General features: G+C 37.7%; 1 pseudogene across 1 annotated transcript; it reads right to left on the bottom strand.

Annotated features, from left to right (window-relative positions):
• Positions 1–327: 327 nt before the first annotated feature.
• On the bottom strand, positions 328–20,337 carry LOC307058430 (olfactory receptor 2A5-like; annotated as a pseudogene). Its single transcript has 2 exons — positions 20,131–20,337; positions 328–1,049 (listed from the first exon to the last, which is right to left on the bottom strand). The product of its transcript is annotated as an olfactory receptor 2A5-like (transcript).
• Between the last annotated feature and the right edge of the window lie 1,390 nt (positions 20,338–21,727).

Genomic DNA, 21,727 nt, shown 5'->3' with positions numbered 1-21,727 from the left:
CTTAGTGTAATGACATTGTTTCAATAATTAAACAACAAGAATTTAAAAAATAAGCTATTAATCCATTTCTTGAAAAAACTGTGCTCTTTAGATTTTTATGGCTTTAAGCATATTGATAATCCAGATGTCTCATCTCTGAACAAAAATGCTTAACACCAGAGATGAAACTTACACATCAAAATTTTTCCTATTTTCAGGTAGTGTCTTGGACAATTCAGATTCTCTTATCAAATTTTGCTGTTAGGTAATTTTTCTGACCTTGAAGTCATCCTCTGACCACATCCCAAAGGAAGAAGGCTCTACTTATCAAAAAGTTCTATCCACCCCTCACATGGACCTCTTCTGCCGTTCCCTCCATGAAGCACCCTTCACCTTAGCATTCCTGAGGCTGTAGATGAGGGGGTTCAGCATTGGACTGAAGAGACTGTGAAACAATCACAGCTTTTTCTCTTATTTCCTCTTTGACTAGAGTACAGGGACGATATCAGTGCCATGTCAGTGCCAAAGGAAAGCCCAACCACACCACGGTGGGAGGAGCAGGTGAAGAAAGAAGGCTTTTCTTCAGCCCTCTCCTGACTGGATCCTCAGGATGGTCCAGAGGTTGCTAGAATAGGAGACCAGCACCAAGCAAAGGGACCTAAGACAAATACACAGGCAGCACAGATGACAGCTTCACTGATCCATGGGTCAGCACAGGCCAGTTTGAGGACAGGTAGGATTTCATAGAAGACATGGTCCACTTCCTAGGACTCACAGAAGGACAACCTTAGAAGGAGAACTGCATGTACCAGAGCCAGAATCAATCCACATGTCCAGGAAGTGATGGTCAGGACCGTGCACGCTCTCCAGTTCATGATGACAGTGTACTGGAGGGGACGACAAATGGCCACAAACCTATCATAGAACATCACCACGAACGTCAGGCACTCCATGTGAGCAAAAGTCAAATACAAAAATGTCTGCATTATGCATGGAACAAAGGAGAGGGCTCTATTCAGGTCTGCTAAGTTTACCAACATCTCAGGGACACTGTTGGAAGCATAGGACATGTCAATGATGACAGGTAAGAGAGGAAGAATTACACTAGGGTGTGCAGCCTGGGATGCAGACAGATGAGTCCAGAGATCAAGCCATTCCCCAACAGGCTGAAGGCAGAAAATAGAGAGAACTTCCAGAAGAGGAACACTTCCATCTCTGTACTGAGTGGAAATCCTATCAAGATGTGACCCATGTCACAATTAAAGATAGTCTGCCAAGGACAGAAGGATGACAGAAAGATTCGTCTAAAGAATTAATAAAAATTGAAGTTATTTAATTCAAAAGAATTCAGAGGAAACACAGACTAATTTCTGTTCTGTTTCAATTATTTTCAGTCCTAATGTAGCAAATATTTCAGAACCACATTTATAAAGGAAGAACGAAGTATTTACCATAGTGTAAAAATAATACTGTGGGGTAATAGAGTCAGTAACTTTATTCTTGATCCTCTACTTCAGCTTTTCTGTTTCCTGATAGAGAAACTAATTATTTCAGTATTTTAACAATATTTACATGAACTGGTGATTTATTTTTAGCTTAAAAAATCTTACAATTTTAGGGCTTCCCTGGTGGCGCAGTGGTTGAGAGTCCGCCTGCCAATGCAGGGGATGCGGGTTCGTGCCCCGGTCCAAGAGGATCCCACATGCCGCGGAGCGGCTGGGCCCGTGAGCCATGGCTGCTGAGCCTGTGCGTCCGGAACTGGAGAGGCCACAACAGTGAGAGGCCCGCGTACCGGAAAAAAAAAAAAAAAAAAAAAAATCTTACAATTCTAGAATTTTATTTTAGTTATTCACTTTGTACCTTTACTTATTTTTCTTTCTGTATGAAAAATTTGCTGACACCTCATGATTTTAGGTCACAGGTCACAGTTTCAAAAGACTGAGTCATAGTGAAAATAAGAAGATCCATGTCATATCTGATGATACGATATTCAATTTTCTACTTTCTAGAAACAGAAAAATAAAATGTCATATAAATGACTAAGAAATCTATGATGTAAAGGTAAGCGTTTTAATTATTTTGATATGTGAATATGTAGTCTTTGTAATACATATATATCTACCAGCTATATATTAGAAATTTAAAAAAGTGATAAGAAACAAATACCTATCCTTTGTTTTTCCTTTGGCAATAACATTTATGAACACTTTCTCATGTGAAAAATCTTCTATGACATTTATTTAACAGTGGAGCGGTTTTTTTTCATTCATACATACAATGTAACTTAGTGAATCTTATTTTTTGACAATTAAGTTATGAACTATGTCCATTTTATTCGCCATGATGTGTTATGGGGCAAAAAATGTACATGCGTGTGTGTATGTGTGTGATATATGTGTGTATATATAAAAATTGTGTCTATCTATCTATCCTTTAAATTAAAAGCTTAGGATATATTCCTAGGAGAGGAACTGGTGAGGCAAAGGATGCTTTATTTGCTTGTTAAGAAAGAAGTAAAAGCAAGCCAAGCAGTTAGATAATCTAAAGCCTCACCTGGGCAAGAAACCCTCAGTGGGAAATGTGACTGACAGCAGTTTGGAAAGCTTAATTCATCCTTCCCTGGTAGTTGCCCTACCTGAAGGGCATTTCTATCATGCTGACTCCTAAGAGGCATTTTCTTTAAACCTCTGGCTCAAATGGGGAATAATCTGCTACTTTGGGGGTTTTCTTACAATTACTTGATAAGTGGTAAATAAGAAAACAACAACAACAACAAAAGAAAAATAGAGACTCCTTGAACTTGAATTCAACCTGTGTGGTGGAGAAGGAGAGCCGTGACTTCAAGAGAGGACTGTTTTGCCCCGGGTGCCAGTAGGTTGCCTCCAGCAATCAGCTCCCTCAGGGCTACCTAGACTGCAGAGATGCCTCATCCCATCACAGTCTGTGCATGTGCTTCTGGTGCTGCTCACAATCCATGGCTGATGGTGGTGGGGATTTAATGGCCCCACCATCTGGGCCGACGCGGGAAAAATGTGTTTCACAGTTGGCTGTGGGGTTGAATGAGCCTCTGTTGCACCGACACTGCAGGTTTCCTACCTCCCCTGCATTCTCCAATGTCACTCCCTGATAAATATCCCGCATGCCAAACTCCATCGTGGTGTCTGCTTCTGCAGGATCCCACGGGGGACAATCTAACAATATGCAGACCTTGATCCTCCCATAATCACCAACCTTGAGACCTTGTCTCATTCTGCCCTCTGCCTTGAGCCTTGATTTAACTGTCCTCAAATCCCAAAGGGCTGACACACACCAGACACATCCCATTTTCGTATCTTACTTTCTAGGTTTTTGACGTTTTCCAGAAGGCAACTCCTTCATATACACTGCATTTTAATCCTCCTACATGGTACCCAGCTGCCACAACACAACAGACACTCCTTGAGTCGTCAGTGTCTTGTATAGCAATAGGTATTTTACACTCCAACAACTTCAGCTGTGGGCAAGGCAGCCCGCTCTGATCTTGCAGCTGTGCCTTGTGGAACATAATGGATCACAGTAGGGAAACAGATGAAGATGCATATCTGCTCCTAACTCCTTTAGCTTGGAAATGACTGATGTTACTTTTGCTCACTTTTTAGGCCAGAAACAGTCATATGTAGTCATTCTAATTTTAAAGAGAGCTAGTAAATATGGGGAATTCCTGGGATATTTGGTGACCTCTGTAGCTCCAACATTTGATGGAACTGATTTTTTGTGGCTGACAAGCACTGACTGTTCTCTTGCCTTTCCCACTCTGTGCACACACAACACACTGATGGCTTGAAACTGTAAGTAAGGCTCCCTCCTCCCCCTTTAGAAAGTTTGTTATGAAACATTTACCATTGCTCATACATAAAACTATTTTAAAACTCTATCCAATGTAGTGATTTTCCTCTCAATTTTAGGGTCTAATCTAAGAATTTTTCCTTATGTAACTGACATCAAAAGGAAGACTATTCTTAGCCAGTGGGGAAGCAGCAGCATAGCACAGGGAGATCGGCTCCGTGCTTTGCGAATACCTAGACGGGTGGGAGAGGGAGGGTGGGAGGGAGGCTCAAGAGGGAGGGGATATGGGGACATGTGTGTGCGTGTGGCTGATTCACTTTGGTGTACGGCAGAGACTAACAGAGTACTGTGAGGCAGTTATACTCCAATAAAGATCTATTTAAAAAAAGACTTTTCAGCTGGACCTTATCAGCTACACAGAAGAGAATAAATTTATCATGTTCTGTTATTTAGCATAGCAACATAGCATTTAAACACCCATGGTAGATGTCATTTTACTTTGCATAGTCACAGCAAATTTTCCACATAGATAATACAGGCATACCTTGGGTATACTATGGGTTCAGTTCATACCTCAGATATATTGTGGGTTCAGTCCCAGACCAATGCAATAAAGCAAATATCACAATAAAGCGAGTCAGACATTCTTTTTTTGGTTTCTCAGTGCATATGAAAGTTACGTTTACACTATACTATAAAGTGCAAAATAACATTATGTCTAAAAAATGTATATACCTTAATTTAAAAATACTTTATTGCTAAAAAATTCTAACCATCATCTGACAATGGAGTGTTGCCACAGACTTTCAATTTGTAAAAACACAGTATGTGCGAAGTACAATAAAGCAAATCATGATAAAATGTATACCTGTAAATAGTACATTGTGAGTTAAATTCACTTGTACTAAAATTATTCTTCTTCCGATATGTGATTGTCTTAGTTTTCTAAGACCCATGCAAGTAGTATGATCTGAGTACTGAAACTGTATTGGCAATGATTGTGTATTTTTTTCTGGATGTAATAAAGGCATCTATCGATTGGAGAATATGGTGAGAGCCATCTTGGACACATGCGTAGATGCTCACTATCCAACGAATGACAACTGTCTTACTTACAGAAGATCAAAGGGATGCCTTGAAGTGCAGGACAGTCCTGTGATGTTCTGAGCCTTGACTTCTTGCTTGGTTAAACAGCTCTTTGCTTACACAAAAAGAATTACCATAAGGAACAAGGCAGGCAGCCAGCTCATCCTTTTTGGTAGGCTCAGGTAAAAGTCTGGGTAAAGATGACATGGTCCTTTCTGCACTGGTGGATTCAAGGCTGCTCTGTGCACTAGCTCTTTATGAATGAGGAGTTGCTATGAACTGCTATTAAATGTGCAATATTGGTCAAAGATATCTGTAAAAATAATTACATTATCACTATAAATGTCTGGTTATTTTTTAGGACATAGTCAAAGATGAAATAGTGAGAAGTGTGATAAAAAAAAAAGCCACTCAGTTGAATTCACATGTTGTATTTACCATATAAAATATATCCTGGGAATATGTATTATCATATACATCATTTTGTCTTTTTGAGTGGTCACCATAGTTCACTATGATGTAAAAGACACTCAGTTTTTCTTAAATGAATGAGGGTCGATTCAATGAAGAACACATACACTGAAGGCTGATATGTAAATCCTGTTTTGCAAAGTTGTGATTTTTGCTTTAAAGAAAGTTTTTACCATTAGGTGTTAATAATATGACAATAATTTTATTTGAAAAACTATAATAATTCAACTAATCAGTTTGAATATATTGTTTTCTAAGGGTAAACTGGAATCAGTCTGTAATATGGGAGTACTGGAAACCTACAGAAAAATTATATAACACTTAAATGCATCTTATAGGTAATAACTGCTTTGTATTTACAATTTGGAGAAATCTAAAGAGGGAGTTCTATTAATTAAAAGAGGAAGAACTGTTTAAGTACGTTTGAAATCTCAGTTTCAATGTATGGCAGAGCTTTGAAGGTTTTAAACTAAGAAACTGAGAGAAGCATCAGTTAAGATGGGGTGGTGTCCTTTTATGAGCAAAAGCTCACATGAAGTCCTCAACATTTTATTTTCCATACATACAATCAAGTGATGGAGGATTCCATGTAACAGTGTATTAAGTATGTGATACTAAATTTAGCTACAAAACTAATTTTCTAGAGCTTAGAACTGAGTAAGAAACAACAGGAATATATAATGTTTTGAGATACTATTGAAAGCAATCAGCAATAATTAAAATATATTTAATCTCTAAACTGAAAATTTGTTAATTTAAATAAAGATGACCTATTTCTACTGATGAGGAACATTTGCGTCATACATCACCATCTTACTTCCCATTTTTCTTTCAATTGTGGTTATTTTCTACTTTGAATTATTAATCATTTATTCCTCTTTTTTTTTTTTTTTTTTTTTTTTTTTTTTTTTTTGCGGTACGCGGGCCTCTCACTGTTGTGGCCTCTCCCGTTGCGGAGCACAGGCTCCGGACGCGCAGGCGCGTAGGCTCCGGACGCGCAGGCTCAGCGGCCATGGCTCACGGGCCCAGCCGCTCCGTGACATGTGGGATCTTCCCAGACCGGGGCACGAACTCGTGTCCCCTGCATCGGCAGGCAGACTCTCAACCACTGCACCACGAGGGAAGCCCTATTCCTCATTTTTATTAACATTATATTAATATTACTTTTTAAATTCAAATTGAAATTAAAGCTAAAAATAAAAGTTAAGATATCACAGAACACTGATACCGTTACAGCAATGGGAGAGAGAAGAAAACATAAAAGCACTGATGGCTGAATGACAGTGCAATTTGTTAACTGATGCAATTTAAGTGCATCAACTCATGGAAATAAAAAACAGTAAGATCACTTCCTCACCTGGGCAGTGGTTTCCACTGAACATACAACACAGGAAACTCTGAAAAATGTTTCTTGCACTAAAGAATTTTACTATATATCTCCACCTCAATGGTCGATTTAGAAAATCCAGAAGCACTGGCTTTCATCCTATCCTATTATGGAACCAGAAAAACATTTTCTTAAAAGATGGATGCTATCAGAGTATGATATATACCAACACTCATGAATAAAGTGAGAGAATATACCTCGGAAATAACTACAAGTCACACTTAACTATTTCATTGTTTCATGAAAGGCAATAAAATATTGCTCATAGACACTATCACTAGGACTATTGTTTTTAGGCTGATTGCTAGTTACTCAGTGCTACCAAGATTAGTAGCAAATGTTATGAAAATTTTACTTGTGGAAGTATCCATAATTACATACAATTATCCTTATCTTTCCATTAAGTGATTTTGGGATAAGTTATTTAACAACTCTGCACATCAATACTTTCGTCTAGGTGTGTGAAGTCCTTTCATCTCTGTGGCTGAGTTCAGAAAGCCACATGCAGAGGCCACAGCCTCGACAAGGAGGCTCTCGTTTTCTTTGTCTCCTTTCCATTAGTGCCAGTTCTGGACTCCATTCTTAGTCACATTGTTGGAGATGATGTGGGGAACGATGGGAAATAGATTCAGAATTCCTGTGCTCACAGCTAAGCTAGGAAGAGCTCCCCACGAGAACGTCTTCATTTACGAGTTCAGCTGCACTAAATACAAACTCTGGCTCAGAGAAACAGACATCCATGATATAATTTTTCTCTCACCATAGCCCAGGTGAATTCTGCTGCCTCCTCATTCTACTGCAATAATCCTTATCCCAAACCACCTACCAGTGCAAATAAATCTCATCTACATATGATGGTGTTAGTTCTGGCTGTTACCTTAAGATTCAACCTTAACCTACAGACAATCCCACAGAAAGTAGACTATTCCTCTTTATAGTAGTCTCCATAGTGAGAAATCCCAGAGTTGAAAATGTTTACTTCACTTTCTGATGATGATGGAGAATAATAAAGCTGTTATTCTCTCCACTTTTGGGAGCAAAGTTTGGGTTTTTTTCTTTTTTTAAAAAATTGAAGCATAGTTGATTTACAGTGTTGTGCCAGTCTCTGCTGTACAACAAAGTGACTCAGTTATACACATATATACCTTCTTTTTTAAAAATATTATTTTCCATTATGGTTTATCCTAGGAGATTGGATATAGTTCCCTGTGCTATACAGTAGGACCTTACTCTTTCTTCATTCTAAATGTAATAGTTTGCATCTGCCAAAGGTTGCATTTTATAATTGGTTCAATACAAACAATTCTCATAACTCTCTTGAGAACTTAGATTTTCCAAGGAGGCCCCATTAGTCATTACACCTATAAACATCTTTCCTGAGGGAAAAAAGTTTTGATGAACATTCTCCCTGGAGGAAAACAAAGACTACTTGTGTTTGATTGTTTGTGCAGGAAATATATTGGGGAAAGTCAGGAGCAGATATGTTATCATAGAATGTAAATATATTTTCAAACACCTCAAAGGCTATATAACCTGAGGCAAATATCACAATTTAGAGGACATAACACTTGGCCATATAATAGCTTTGCTAATTCAAACTTCTTACCCCCCTGGTGGTTTATTAAGATCTGTATCTCCCTAATATCCAATAAACAGGTGCCTATAGAGCCTGTGTTGCCACTTCTAAGGGGAATAATTCCCCTCAAGTAGATGCGTATTTTCATCTACTGAAGAATGAGATTGGGATGCAAAGCGGTGAGATTATCATAATGACACGTGTTGATTAGTACTTACTGTGTTTCAGAACCTCAGGTATATACACCATACATGGTATTTTATTTAATCTTGTGAATTGATTAATATGTTGTTGCCACGTTATAGGTGTGCATTATGAAATTAGAGAAATAAATATATTGTCCACTCTATCAACTGCCAGTGCCAAGAATGAATTACATATGCAGATAACAAATCCTCTGCTCTAACTACTGAACGTACGCTCATTTTCAAAAGCTCTTAAAATGACCTCTCAGAAAAGCTTCACCTGTTCTCCTCAATCCTTACCAACTCTCACCAACCTCATAAGCCTCCAGAATTCCTACACATATTTCCCTGGGTATGACTCATAACCTCGGAAGAGAATAAATTCTCTTTCTGTTTCTTGTTGTAAGCTTATATAAATTTACTCTCAAACATTTCTTCAAAATGTTTTTTACTATCTAGTAGTTGTAGAATGGTTTCTCAAGTGCTGCTGCACTGGGCAGGTCGTATAAGAAGGTGTCGACATTACTTTCATTTTTCCTAGCACATTTACGTCCATATAAGGTATAAACATGAATATTCAAGAAACACAGATTAGTTCTTTCAAATATGCTTTACAAGTAGAAAGCAGAGCAGGTAAATCAGGTGACCTGGCAGTTGAGATAGACAAAGCAGATTTGTAGAATTACTGTGACACATTAGCATATTATCTTGTTGACATTATTTAGTAATGAGAACCAAATGAGATAACATATTCTTTTATAATTCACTATTAAAGTTTTGAGAGTTAACATCTTTACTAACAATAGCTGCGTCTTTTGGGGAATCTGTTACACAGAATAATGTCCGGCCCCCAAGATGATGACATCCTAGTTCCAGGAAGCTCTGAGTATGTGAGTTTACATGATAAAAGAAACTTTGCCGATGTAATTTAGTTAAAGATCTCAAAATGCAGAGATTATCCGGGATTACCCACAAGGGCCCACTATAATTACAAAAGTCTTTGTAAGAGGGGGGCAGGAGGTCAGAGAGGAGGGAACATGAAGTTGACTTTGAAAATGGAATCAAAGAATGTAGGCAGAGTCTGTAAAATGTAGAAAATAAAGAAACAAATCATTCACTGGAGCCTCTAGAAAGAAGAAAAACCAGCAGACCCATTTCAGACACAAGACTTCTAGAAATATAGGATAATACATTTTCGTTGTCCTAAGCCTCTAAATCTGTATATGTTTCAGTAGGAATAAGAACGTAACATAGGAATGATAATGCTTTATTTTCAGTTATGAAAAGAAGTCCACTTCTAACTACCGTGGGCACTCTAAAAAATTGAAAGAGAAATTGGTGATTCCTGGCTTTTATCTGAGCATATAAAGAACTTGAAAGTCATCAATCATGTCTTTGAACAAGAAAAAATGTAAACGAACTAAAAAAGGAAAAACTCTTCATCATTCAAACTTGCACTTCATTAAAATTAAAAAAAAAAAAAACTATTTTGCTCTGTGAAAGACACTGTTAAAACTATGGAAAGTCAAGCCAAAGACTGAAGAAAATCTTTGCACATATTGGAGAAATGACTTGATTCCAAAATATACAAATAACTCTTAAAACACAGTAAGACTATACTAACCAAAGCAACCTACAGATTCAATGCAATCCCTATCAAAGTACCAATAGCATTTTTCACAGAACTAGAACAAAAAATTTCACAATTTGTATGGAAACACAAAGGACCCTGAAAATAGCCAGAGCAATCTTGAGAAAGAAAAACAGAGCTGGAGAAATCAGGCTCCCAGACTTCAGACTATACTACAAAACTACAGTAATCAAGACAGTATGGTACTGGCACAAAAACAGAAATATAGATCAATGGAACAGGATAGAAAGCCCAGAGATAAACCCACGTACATACGGTCACCTTATTTTTGATAAAGGAGGCAAGAATATACAATGGAGAAAAGATAGCCTCTTCAATAAGTGGTGCTGGGAAAACTGGACAGCTACATGTAAAAGAATGAAATTAGAACACTCCCTAACACCATACACAAAAATAAACTCAAAATGGATTAAAGACCTAAATGTAAGGCCAGATACTATAAAACCCTTAGAGGAAAACATAGGCAGAACACTCTATGACATAAATCAGAGAAAGATCCTTTTTGACCCACCTCCTAGAGAAATGGAAATAAAAACAAAAACAAACAAATGGGACCTAATGAAACTTAAAAGCTTTTGCACAGCAAAGGAAAACATAAACAAGATGAAAAGACAACTCTCAGAATGGGAGGGTATATTTACAAATGAAGCAACTGACAAAGGATTAATCTCCAAAATTTACAAGCAGCTCATGCAGCTCAATATCACAAAAACAAAAAACCCAATCCAAAAATAGGCAGAAGACCTAAATAGGCATTTCTCCAAAGAAGACATACAGACTGCCAACAAACACATGAAAGGATGCTCAACATCACTAATCATTAGAGAAATGAAAATCAAAACTACAATGAGGTGTCACCTCACACTGGTGAGAATGGCCATCATCAAAAAATCTACAAACAATAAATGCTGGAGAGGGTGTGGAGAAAAGGGAACCCTCCTGCACTGTTGGTCGGAATGTAAATTGATACAGTCACTATGGAGAACAGTATGGAGGTTCCTTAAAAAACTAAAAATAGAACTACCATACAACCCAGCAATCCCACTCCTGGGCATATGCCTTGAGAAAACCATAATTCAAAACCAGTCATTTATCACAATGTTCATTGCAGCTCTATTTACAATAGCCAGGAGGACATGGAAGCAACCTACGTGTCCGTCGACAGATGAATGAATAAAGAACATGTGGCACATATATACAATGGAATATTACTCAGCCATAAAAAGAAACGAAATTGAGTTACTCAAATATATTTCAAATAGTGAGGTGGATGGACCTAGAGTCTGTCATATCATACAGAGTGTAGTAAGTCAGAAAGAGAAAAACAAATACTGTATGCTAACACATATATATGGAATCTTAAAAAAAAAAAAAAGGTTCTGAAGAACCTAGGGGCAGGACAGGAATAAAGATGCAGACGTAGAGAATGGACTTGAGGACATGGGGAGGGGGAAGGGTAAGCTGGGCCTAAGTGAGAAAGTGACACGGACATATATACACTACCAAATGTGAAATAGATAGCTAGTGGAAAGCAGCTGCATAGCACAGGGAGATTAGCTCGGTGCTTTGTGACCACCTAGAGGGGTGGGATAGAGAATGTGGGAGGGAGACACAACAGAGAGGGGATATGGGGATATATGTATACGTATAGCTGATTTACTTTGCTATACAGCAGAAACTAACACAACATTGTAAAGCAATTATACTCCAATAAAGATGTTAAATAAAAAACCCACACACACACAGTAAGAAAATGAATAACTCAATTTAAAAATGGGCCAAAAACCCTGACAGACAGCTCTTCAAAGAAGATATTCAACACTACCAAACGTAAAATAGATAGCTAGTGGGAAGCAGCCGCATAGCACAGGGAGATCAGCTCGGTGCTTTGTGACCACCTAGAGGGGTGGGATAGGGAGGGTGGGAGGGAGGGAGACTCAAGAGGGAAGAGATATGGGAACATATGTATATGTATAGCTGACTCACTTTGTTATAAAGCAGAAACTAACACACCATTGTAAAGCAATTATACTCCAATAAAGACGTAAAAAAACACACACACACACACACAAAAGCAAGATCCAAGATTTACTGAAATATTAAAAAAAAAAGAAGAAGAAGATATTCTGGTGGTAAGTAAGCATATGAAAAGATGCTCCACATCTATATCATCAGGAAAATGCAAATTAAAATAACAATGAGATATCAGTATACACTTAGTAGAATGGCTAAAATCCAAACACAGGCAACGTCAAACACTGATTAGGATGTGGACCAAAAGGAACTTTCCTTCATTGCTGAAGGAATTCTTTTTCATTCATTGCAACATGGTACAGTCACTTTGGAAGGCAGTTTGATAGCTTCTTAAAACACTAAACACACTCTTACTATACAATCTACAAATCGCACTACTTGGTATTCACTCAGAGGCAGTGAAAACTTATGTCCACACAAAATCCTGCAAACAAATGCTTATAGCAACATTATTCATAATTATCAAAACTTGCAAGTAACAGTGATGTCCTTCAACAGGTGAACAGTTAAACAAACATCCATACAATGAAAATATTATTCAGTGATAAAAAGAAATGGTCTATCTGCCACAAAAAATGTGGAGAAAACTTAAATGAATATTGCTATGTAAAAGAAGCCAATCTGAAAATGTTACATATTATATGATTTCAACTATATGACATTCTGGAAAATATAAAACTATGGAGATATTTAAAAGATCAATGGTTGTGGGCTTCCCTGGTGGCGCAGTGGTTGAGAGTCCACCTGCCGATGCAGGGGACACGGGTTCGTGCCCCGGTCCGGGAAGATCCCGCATGCTGTGGAGCGGCTGGGCCCGTGAGCCATGGCCGCTGAGCCTGTGCATCCAGAGCCTGTGCTCCACGATGGGAGAGGCCACAACAGTGAGAGGCCTGCGTACCGGAAACAAAAAAACAAAAAACAAAAAACCAAACCAACAACCCAATCAAGAAATGGGGAGAAGGCTTGAATAGATATTTTTTTCAAAGAAGACATACAGATGGCTAACAGGCTCATGAAAAGATGCTCAGCATTGCTAATTATTAGAGAAATGCAAATTAAAACCAAAATGAGGTACTTCCTCACACCAGTCAGAATGGCCATTATCAAAACGTCTACAAATAACAAATGATGGAGAGGATGTGGAGAAAAGGGAATATTTGTACACTGTTGGTGGGAATGTAAATTGGTACAGCCACTATAGAAAACTGTATGGAGTTTCCTCAGAAAACTAAAAACAGAGCTACCATGTAATCCAGCATTTCCAATGCTGGGTATATATCTGGGAAAAATGAAAACACTAATTCAAAAAGAAACATGTACCCCAATAGCAGCATTGTTTACAATAGCCAAAATATAGAAGCAACACAAGTGCCCAATGACAGACAAATGAAGAGAAGTTATGGTATATACATACACACACACACACACACACACACACACACACAATGGAATATTACTCAGCCATAAAAAAAGAATGAAATTCTGCCATTTGCAGTGTCATGAATAGACCTAGAGGCTATTGTGCTTAGTTAAATAAGTTAGACAGAGAAAGACAAATACCGTATGGTATCACTTACATGGAATCTAAAAAACAATACAAATGACTGTATGTGCATAACAAAAAAAGACTCACTGATATAGAACACAAACTAGTGGTTATCAAGGAGGAGAGGAAAGAGGAAGGGGGCCAATTATGAATATGGGATTAACAGATACAAACTACTATATATAAAATAGATAGGCAACAAGGATATATTGCATAGCACAGGTAATTAGACCCATTTTCTTGTAATAACTTTTAATGGAATCTGTAAAAATATTCAGTCACTAAGTTCTACACCTGAAATTAATACTGCATTATAAATCAACTATATTTCAGTTAAAAAAAAAACTTCTAGAAGAAAACATACACAGTACTCTCTTTGACAATGGTCTTAGTGATATTTTTGGATGTGTCCCCTCTGTCAAGGGAAGCAAAGGCAAAAATAAACAAATGGGAATGCACCAAACTAAAAATCATTTGCACAGTGAAGGAAACTATCAACAAAATGAAAAGGCCACGTACTAAATGGGAGAAAATATTTTTCAAATGATATATCCAATGATGGGTTAATATTCAAAATATACAAAAAACTCATACAACTGAACATCAAAAAACCACACAACCTGATTAAAAAATAGGCAGAGGATCTGAATAGACTTTTTTCCAAAGAAGACCTACAGATAGCCAACAGGCACATGAAAAGGTGGTCAACATCACTAATCATCAGAGAAATGTAAATCAAAACCACAATGATATATCATCTCAAACCTGTTAGCACAGCTATTATCAAAATGACAAGAAATAACAAGTGTTGGTGAGGATGTGGAGAAAAGGGAACCCTTGTGCACTGTTGGTGGGAATGTAAATTTGTATATCCACTCTGGAAAACAATGGGGAGACTTCTCAAAAAATTGAAAATAGAACTACCAACCATAAACAAGATGAAAAGACAACCCTCAGAATGGGAGAAAATATTTGCAAATGAAGCAGCTGACAAAGGATTAATCTCCAAAATTTACAAGCAGCTCATGCAGCTCAATATCAAAAAAACAAACAACCCAATCCAAAAATGGGCAGGAGACCTAAATAGACATTTCTCCAAAGAAGATATACAGATTGCCAACAAACACATTAAAGGATGCTCAACATCACTAATCATTAGAGAAATGTAAATCAAAACTACAATGAGGTATCATCTCACACCAGTCAGAATGCCATCATCAAAAAATCTACAAACAATAAACACTGGAGAGGGTGTGGAGAAAAGGGAACCCTCTTGCACTGTTGGTGGGAATGTAAATTGATACAGCCACTATGGATAACAGTATGGAAGTTCCTTAAAAAACTAAAAATAGAACTACCATACAACCCGACCCAGCAATCCCATTACTGGGCATATACCCTGAGAAACCCATAATTCAAAAAGAGTCATGTACTACAATGTTCATTGCAGCTCTATTTACAATAGCTAGGACATGGAAGCAACCTAAGTGACCATCGACAGATGAATGGATAAATAAGATGTGGCACATATATACAATGGAATATTACTCAGCCATAAAAAGAAACGAAATTGAGTTATTTATAGTGAGGTGGATGGACCTAGAGACTGTCATACAGAGTGAAGTAAGTCAGAAAGAGAAAGACAAATACCGTATGCTAACACACATACATGGAATCTAAAAAAAAAAAAGTTCTGAAGAACCTAGGGGCAGGACAGGAATAAAGACGCAGACATAGTGAATGGATTTGAGGACATGGGTGGGGGGAGGGTAAGCTGGGATGAAGTGAGAGAGTGGCATGGACTTATATATACTACCAAATGTAAAATAGATAGCTAGTGGGAAGCAGCCACATAGCACAGGGAGATTAGCTCAGTGCTTTGTGACCACCTAGAGGGGTGGGATAGGGAGGGTGGGAGGGAGACGCAAGAGGGAGGAGATATGGGGATATACGTATATGTATAGCTGACTCACTTTGTTATAAAGCAGAAACTAACACACCATTGTAAAGCAATTATACTCCAATAAAGATGTTAAAAAAAAATAGAACTACCAAATGATCCAGCAATTCCACCTCTGGATGTTTATCCAAAGAAAACAAAAACACTGATTTGAAAAGACACATGCACACCAATGTTCATAGCATCATTATTTACAATAGCCAAGATACGGAAGAAACCTGAGTGCCTATCAATAGATGAATGGATAGAGGCGATATAGTATATATACACAATGGATATTACTCAGCCATAAGAAAGAATGAAACCTTGCCATTTTTGACAACATGGATGGAACTAGAGCTGTTATGCTAAGTGAAAGAAGTCAGAGAGAGAAGGACAAATATTGCATGTTTTCATTTATATGTGGAATTTTTAAAACAAAACAAATGAATAAACATAAAACAGAAACAGAGATATAGATACATAGAAAAAACAGGTGGTTGCCAGAGGGGAAGGAGGGAGGGAAGAGGAAAGAAATAAGTGATGGAGGGGATTAAGAGGTACAAACTTCCAGTTGCAAAATAAATGGGTCATGATATGAAATGTACAGTGTGGGGAATATACTCAATAACAATATATTTGTATAGTGATAAATTATAACTAGACTTATGCTGGTGAACATTTTGAAATGTATAGAAATATCAAATCTCTATGTTGTGTAGCAGGAACTAACATAGTGTCATAGGTCAATTATACTTCAAAAACAACCAACCAACCAAACTCATAGAAAAAGAGATCAGGTTTGATGTTACCGTATATGGGCTGGTGGGGACTGGGGGAATTGGGTGAAGGCAGTCAAAAGTTACAAACTCCCGGTTCTAGGATAAATAAGTACTAAGGATGTAATGTACAATATAATAAATATCATTAACACTGCTTTACATTATATATGAAAGTTGTTTAGAGAGTAAATTCTAAGAGTTCCCATCACAAGGAAAATTTTTTTTCTATTTCTTTGATTTTTTATCTCTATGAGATGATGGATGTTTACTAAACTTATTGTGATAAAAAAATTCACTTTGTATGTAAGTCAAATCATTATGCTCTATATCACAGAGCTGTATGTCAATTATATTTCAATAAAACTAAAATTAAAATTTAAAAAATAAAATGGCACAAATGCAAATTTTGAGGGAATTATTCTGGAGTATTTCCCAGCATGATAAAAGTTATGATCTCATGAATGCAGAGAGCTCAGCAAATCAGAGGCAGGATAAGTGTAACCAAAACATCACTTGGGGATATTACAGTCGCACTTCTGAAAACCAAAGAGAAAGTATTCTTAAATCTCAGAGAAAATAATTATACCCATTACCATCAGGGAGCGTTTCTTTCAGATGGGAAAAATATTTTGTTTAGTGTTTCTTGCAGTGCACCTACTGGCAATAAACACTTAATTTTGTTTGGTTCTTTTTTTTCTCTTACTGGATCCTTGGGATACAGTCCTTATCTGTTATTTCTCATTTGGACTTATTTCCCAGTAAATATAGGCAAATTCAGGCTCTCAGAAATTTCCTTTAATTGACCATTTATTCACCCTTTCTCTGTTCCAAGCTGTAGATTCAACTACTAATTTCGTGTAAGTTAATAAGGGATGTAAAAGCATCAGTCAGTCTACCGAGCTCCTGTGCTTTAGAGTAGGAGAGTTATCTGTAAGCCTTACTCATATGATTACTGCTTTCCATATTCACTGTTAAGTCTTGCCTCAGGGTGAACCACAAGAGATTTAGAACAAGTATCCACCCTTCCTCCCTCTAAAATACAAAATGAAAACCCTGAACTGAAAATCAACAACTCTAAAAATGAAGTTGATAAATTGTATTTAATTAAATTTTAAAACTGTTGCTCTGTGAAAAGCACTGGTAAGAATATAAAAAGTCAATACACATACCGGAGACAATCTTTCCTCATATAGGAAAAATGACTTGATTCCAAAATATACAAGGAACACTTAAAGTCAAAACCCTAACAGACATCTATTCAAAGAAGATAGACAGATGGCAAATAAGCATATGAAAAGATGCCACATATCTTTGTCATCAGGGAAATGCAAATTAAAACAACAATGAAATATCACTATATGCCTAGTAGAATGGCTAAATTCAGAATATTTACAACACCACACACTGATTTGGATGTGAATCAACAGGAACTTTCATATATTGCTGGGGGGAAGTCAGTTTCATTCATTGCAAAATGGTACAGCCACCTTGAAAGGCAGTTTGACAACTTCTTAAAAAAATAAACATACTCTAATCTATGATCTACCAATAGCACTATTAGGTATTTATCCAAAGGATCTGAAAACGTATGTCTACATGAAAACCTGTACAGAGATGTTTAAAGCAGTTAAATTCATAATTGCCTAAATTTGAAAGCACTCAAGTAGTCCATCAGTTGGTAAATGGATAAACTGTGGTGCATCAAGACGACAGAATCTTATTTTGCACTAAAAAGAAATGAACTATCAAGCGTATAAAAAAAGACATAGGAGAAACTTAAATCCATAGGACTGAGTGAAGGGAGTCAATGTGAAAAAACTACATACTTTGTAATTCTAACTATATGACATTCTGAAAAACCAAAACTATGGAGGCAATTAAGAGATCAGTGGTTGCCAGGGACTAGTAATGAGGGAGGAAGAAGAGGTGATTTTTTAGGGCAGTGAAACTACTCTGTATGATAGTATAATGGTGGATGCACATAATTATACACTCGTGCAAACATAGAGAATATACAACACCATGAGTGAAAACTTATGTAAGGTGTAGACTTCGGGTGATGATGATGTGTCAATGCAAGTGGATGAATGATAATGAAGGTGCCACTCTGTGGGGAGATGGTGATAATGGGGGGAGGTTTGTATGTGTGGAGGCAGGGGGTATATTGGTTATCTCTGTACTTTCCACTTAATTTAGCTGTGAACCTAAAATTACTCTAAAAAATAAAGTTTATTACATAAAACTGGGCAAAAATGTAGAGATACCTCACCAAAAAAGATACAGGTGGCAAGGAAGCACTTGCAAACACACTCAACATCACATGTCATCAGGGAATTTTCTATTAAAACAAGAATGAGATACCACTGCACATCTATTAGAATTGTAAAAATTCAAACATCTCTGTATTACTGTAAAAACTTGGGTGCTTGCTATGTTTCTCAGTGGTCGAAACATGGAGTCCAAACTGCCACTGCCATTCCCATCAGGGCTCTGAGTCAGGCATGACGGAAAACAAGCTCGCAGGCTCCACCACCACCTGAAAAGCTAGAATGTAGTAGGCACGGTCTACCCTTCTCTTTCCCTCTTGAGAAAGAGCTGGGAGTTGGGAATTTTCTCCAGATCCTAACACAGTGGGTCAGGGAGGTGAGGTGGATATGGCAATAAAATGCCATAAATTTGCCTAAAAGCTTCACTCTATCTCTTCTTGGCTTTCTGTTAGTCTGGGGTGCTGCAAACTCCTATGTGGTTTCTGGTGTTCTCAGAAAGGCAATTTGATCTATATTATATCATCTTCATGGAGGAAGGGGGGGCTTGGGGATTCCTATTCTCCCATCTTTGTGATGTTGCTCTTGGATAATTCTCATCCTTAAGTCATGTATTTTGTTGGAAAATTTTCTTGAGTTCTAGGGGAAAAATTCACTAAACCATAATTGTGCCTTGTGTCATATTGTTCTACTTTTCTGCAATACTCTGTGGAAAGCAGCCTTCACTTGAGCATCCCTTACACTGTAGACAAGGGTGTTCAGTAATGGGTTGAAGACAGTGTAAAACAGGAAAAGGATCTTCAGCTGCTCCTCTCGTTGACTATTGCCAGGGACCATATAAACCATCATGGCAATGCCAAAGTAGAACCCAACCACACAGAGGTGGGAGGAGCAGGTGGAAGAGGCTTTCTTGCGGCCCTCATTTGACTGGATCTTCAGGATAGCCCAGAGGATGCGCACGTAGGAGACCAGCATCAGAGCTAAGGAGCGCAGTTAAGATAAACGCACCATCAGCAAAGAGGAAAATTTCATTGATCCAGGTTTCACCTCAGGTCACTTTGAGGACAGATCAGACTTCACAGGAGAAGTGGTTCACCTTCTGGGGCCCACAGAAGGGCAGCCTTAGAAAGAGACTTTCTTGTACTAGGGCCAGGGGAAATCCACGTGCCCAGCAAATGATGGCCAGGACCGTGCACACTCTCCAGTTCATGATGACAGTGTATTGCAGGGAATGGCAGATCGCCACATACCTGTCATTGGACATCACCACCAAAGTCAGGTGCTCCACGGAAGCAAAAGCCAGATAGAAAACCATCTGCATAGTGCATGAGAAATAAGAGATAGTTTTTTTGTGTTTCACTAGGTTTTCCAGCATATTGGGTAAATTGCTGGAAGCATAGGATACGTCAGTGATGGCCAGATGAGAAAGGAAGTAGTACATGGGGGAGTGCAGTCTGGGGTCTAGGGAAATGAGTCCCAAGATCATGCCATTTGCCAGCAGGTTGAAGATATAAAATAGGAAGAAGATAACGAAGAGGAACAATTCCATGTCTTCACTGAGCTGGAATCCCACCAGGATGAATTCTGTGACCCATGATTGGTTCCCCTCCATTCTTTTTTTTTTTAAATATAAATTTATTTATTTATTTATTTATGGCTGCGTTGGGTCTTCGTTGCTGCGTGTGGGCTTTTCTCTAGTTGCAGTGAGCGGGGGCTACTCATCATTGCGGTGCACGGGCTTCTCATTGTGGTGGCTTCTCTTGTTGCAGAGCATGAGCTCTAGGTGCACAGGCTTTAGTAGTTGTGGCTTGCGGGCTCTACCGTGCAGGCTCAGTAGTTGTGGCACACAGGCTTAGTTGCGCCGCGGAGTGTGGGATCTTCCCAGACCAGGGCTCAAACCCGTGTCCCCTGCATTGGCAGACACATTCTCAACCACTGCGCCACCAGGGAAGCCCCCTCTCCATTCTTAATGACAGTCTGTAAAGGACTGAAGTGTGGCAGAAAGGTCAGAGCTGGATAACAATGAAAACTGGAGTTATTTATCTGAAGTGAATTCGAAGTAGGCTTCTATGCTTGTCCCTACTTCACTGAGTTTTTTCTTCAATATTTCTCTGCCTTTTTGTTTTTCTTACTTCTTATTCTAAAGTAATTCAAAATTTCAGATAAGTATCAGGAATTATAAACAATACTAGTATATACACTTTACCAATTTTTTTCATGTTTGCTTTATCATTTCTTTTTCTCTGTATATATTTTGTTAATTTTCTCTGGACCACATAAGAGTTAAGTGCAACCATAAGGCCAACTTATCCCTAAACTGTTTATTATTTCCAAGAACAAGGATATTCCCTACTTTATTTTCAGTATAATTACCAAAATCAGGAGATATTAACATGATTCACTATTCTAGGTATAGCATTTTCAGCCCCTCTGGTCCAAGATTGAAATCCAATAAAATAATAAAATATTTTACCTCCTCTACTCTGAAATAGTTATTCAGTCTTTCTTTCCTTAACACTGATATTTTTGACGGGGATTAGTTCTTGTTTTGTATAATGTCTCTCAATTGGGGTTTTCCATTGATTGTCCATGTTTTAAGTTCAGACTATAAATTTTTGGTAGCAAAAAATATATCCTTCTTAATCTTAAAGCCTCTCATGAATAGAGATACTGTTAATTACTCTCAATATAGGTGATGCTAATGTGGATTACTTGGTTAAGATGGTGTGTCCAAGTTATCTCCATTATAGAGTTATTAATTCATAATTTTAAGTACTTTCTTCCTGCTGGCTTAACAAATTATCCATACCCATCCTGTAGATTTCTCACTTCAGCTTGGAATCAGTTATTTCACCAAAAATGTTTGGTTCCTTACTGAAGAATCATATTTTCAAAACAGTATCTGGATTTATTGGACGTAAAGTAATATTTTTATCAGGATTGTTGCCAAATTTCCAATATCCTCATTTAATAGAGAGCGTATATAATTTGGGAGAGTACCT

This window comes from Hyperoodon ampullatus (assembly GCF_949752795.1).
Source record: "Hyperoodon ampullatus genome assembly, chromosome: 9".
NCBI classification, from domain to species: domain Eukaryota; kingdom Metazoa; phylum Chordata; class Mammalia; order Artiodactyla; family Ziphiidae; genus Hyperoodon; species Hyperoodon ampullatus.
Note: the sequence above shows the minus strand (reverse complement) of the source record. Positions and strands in the feature narration are given on the sequence as shown.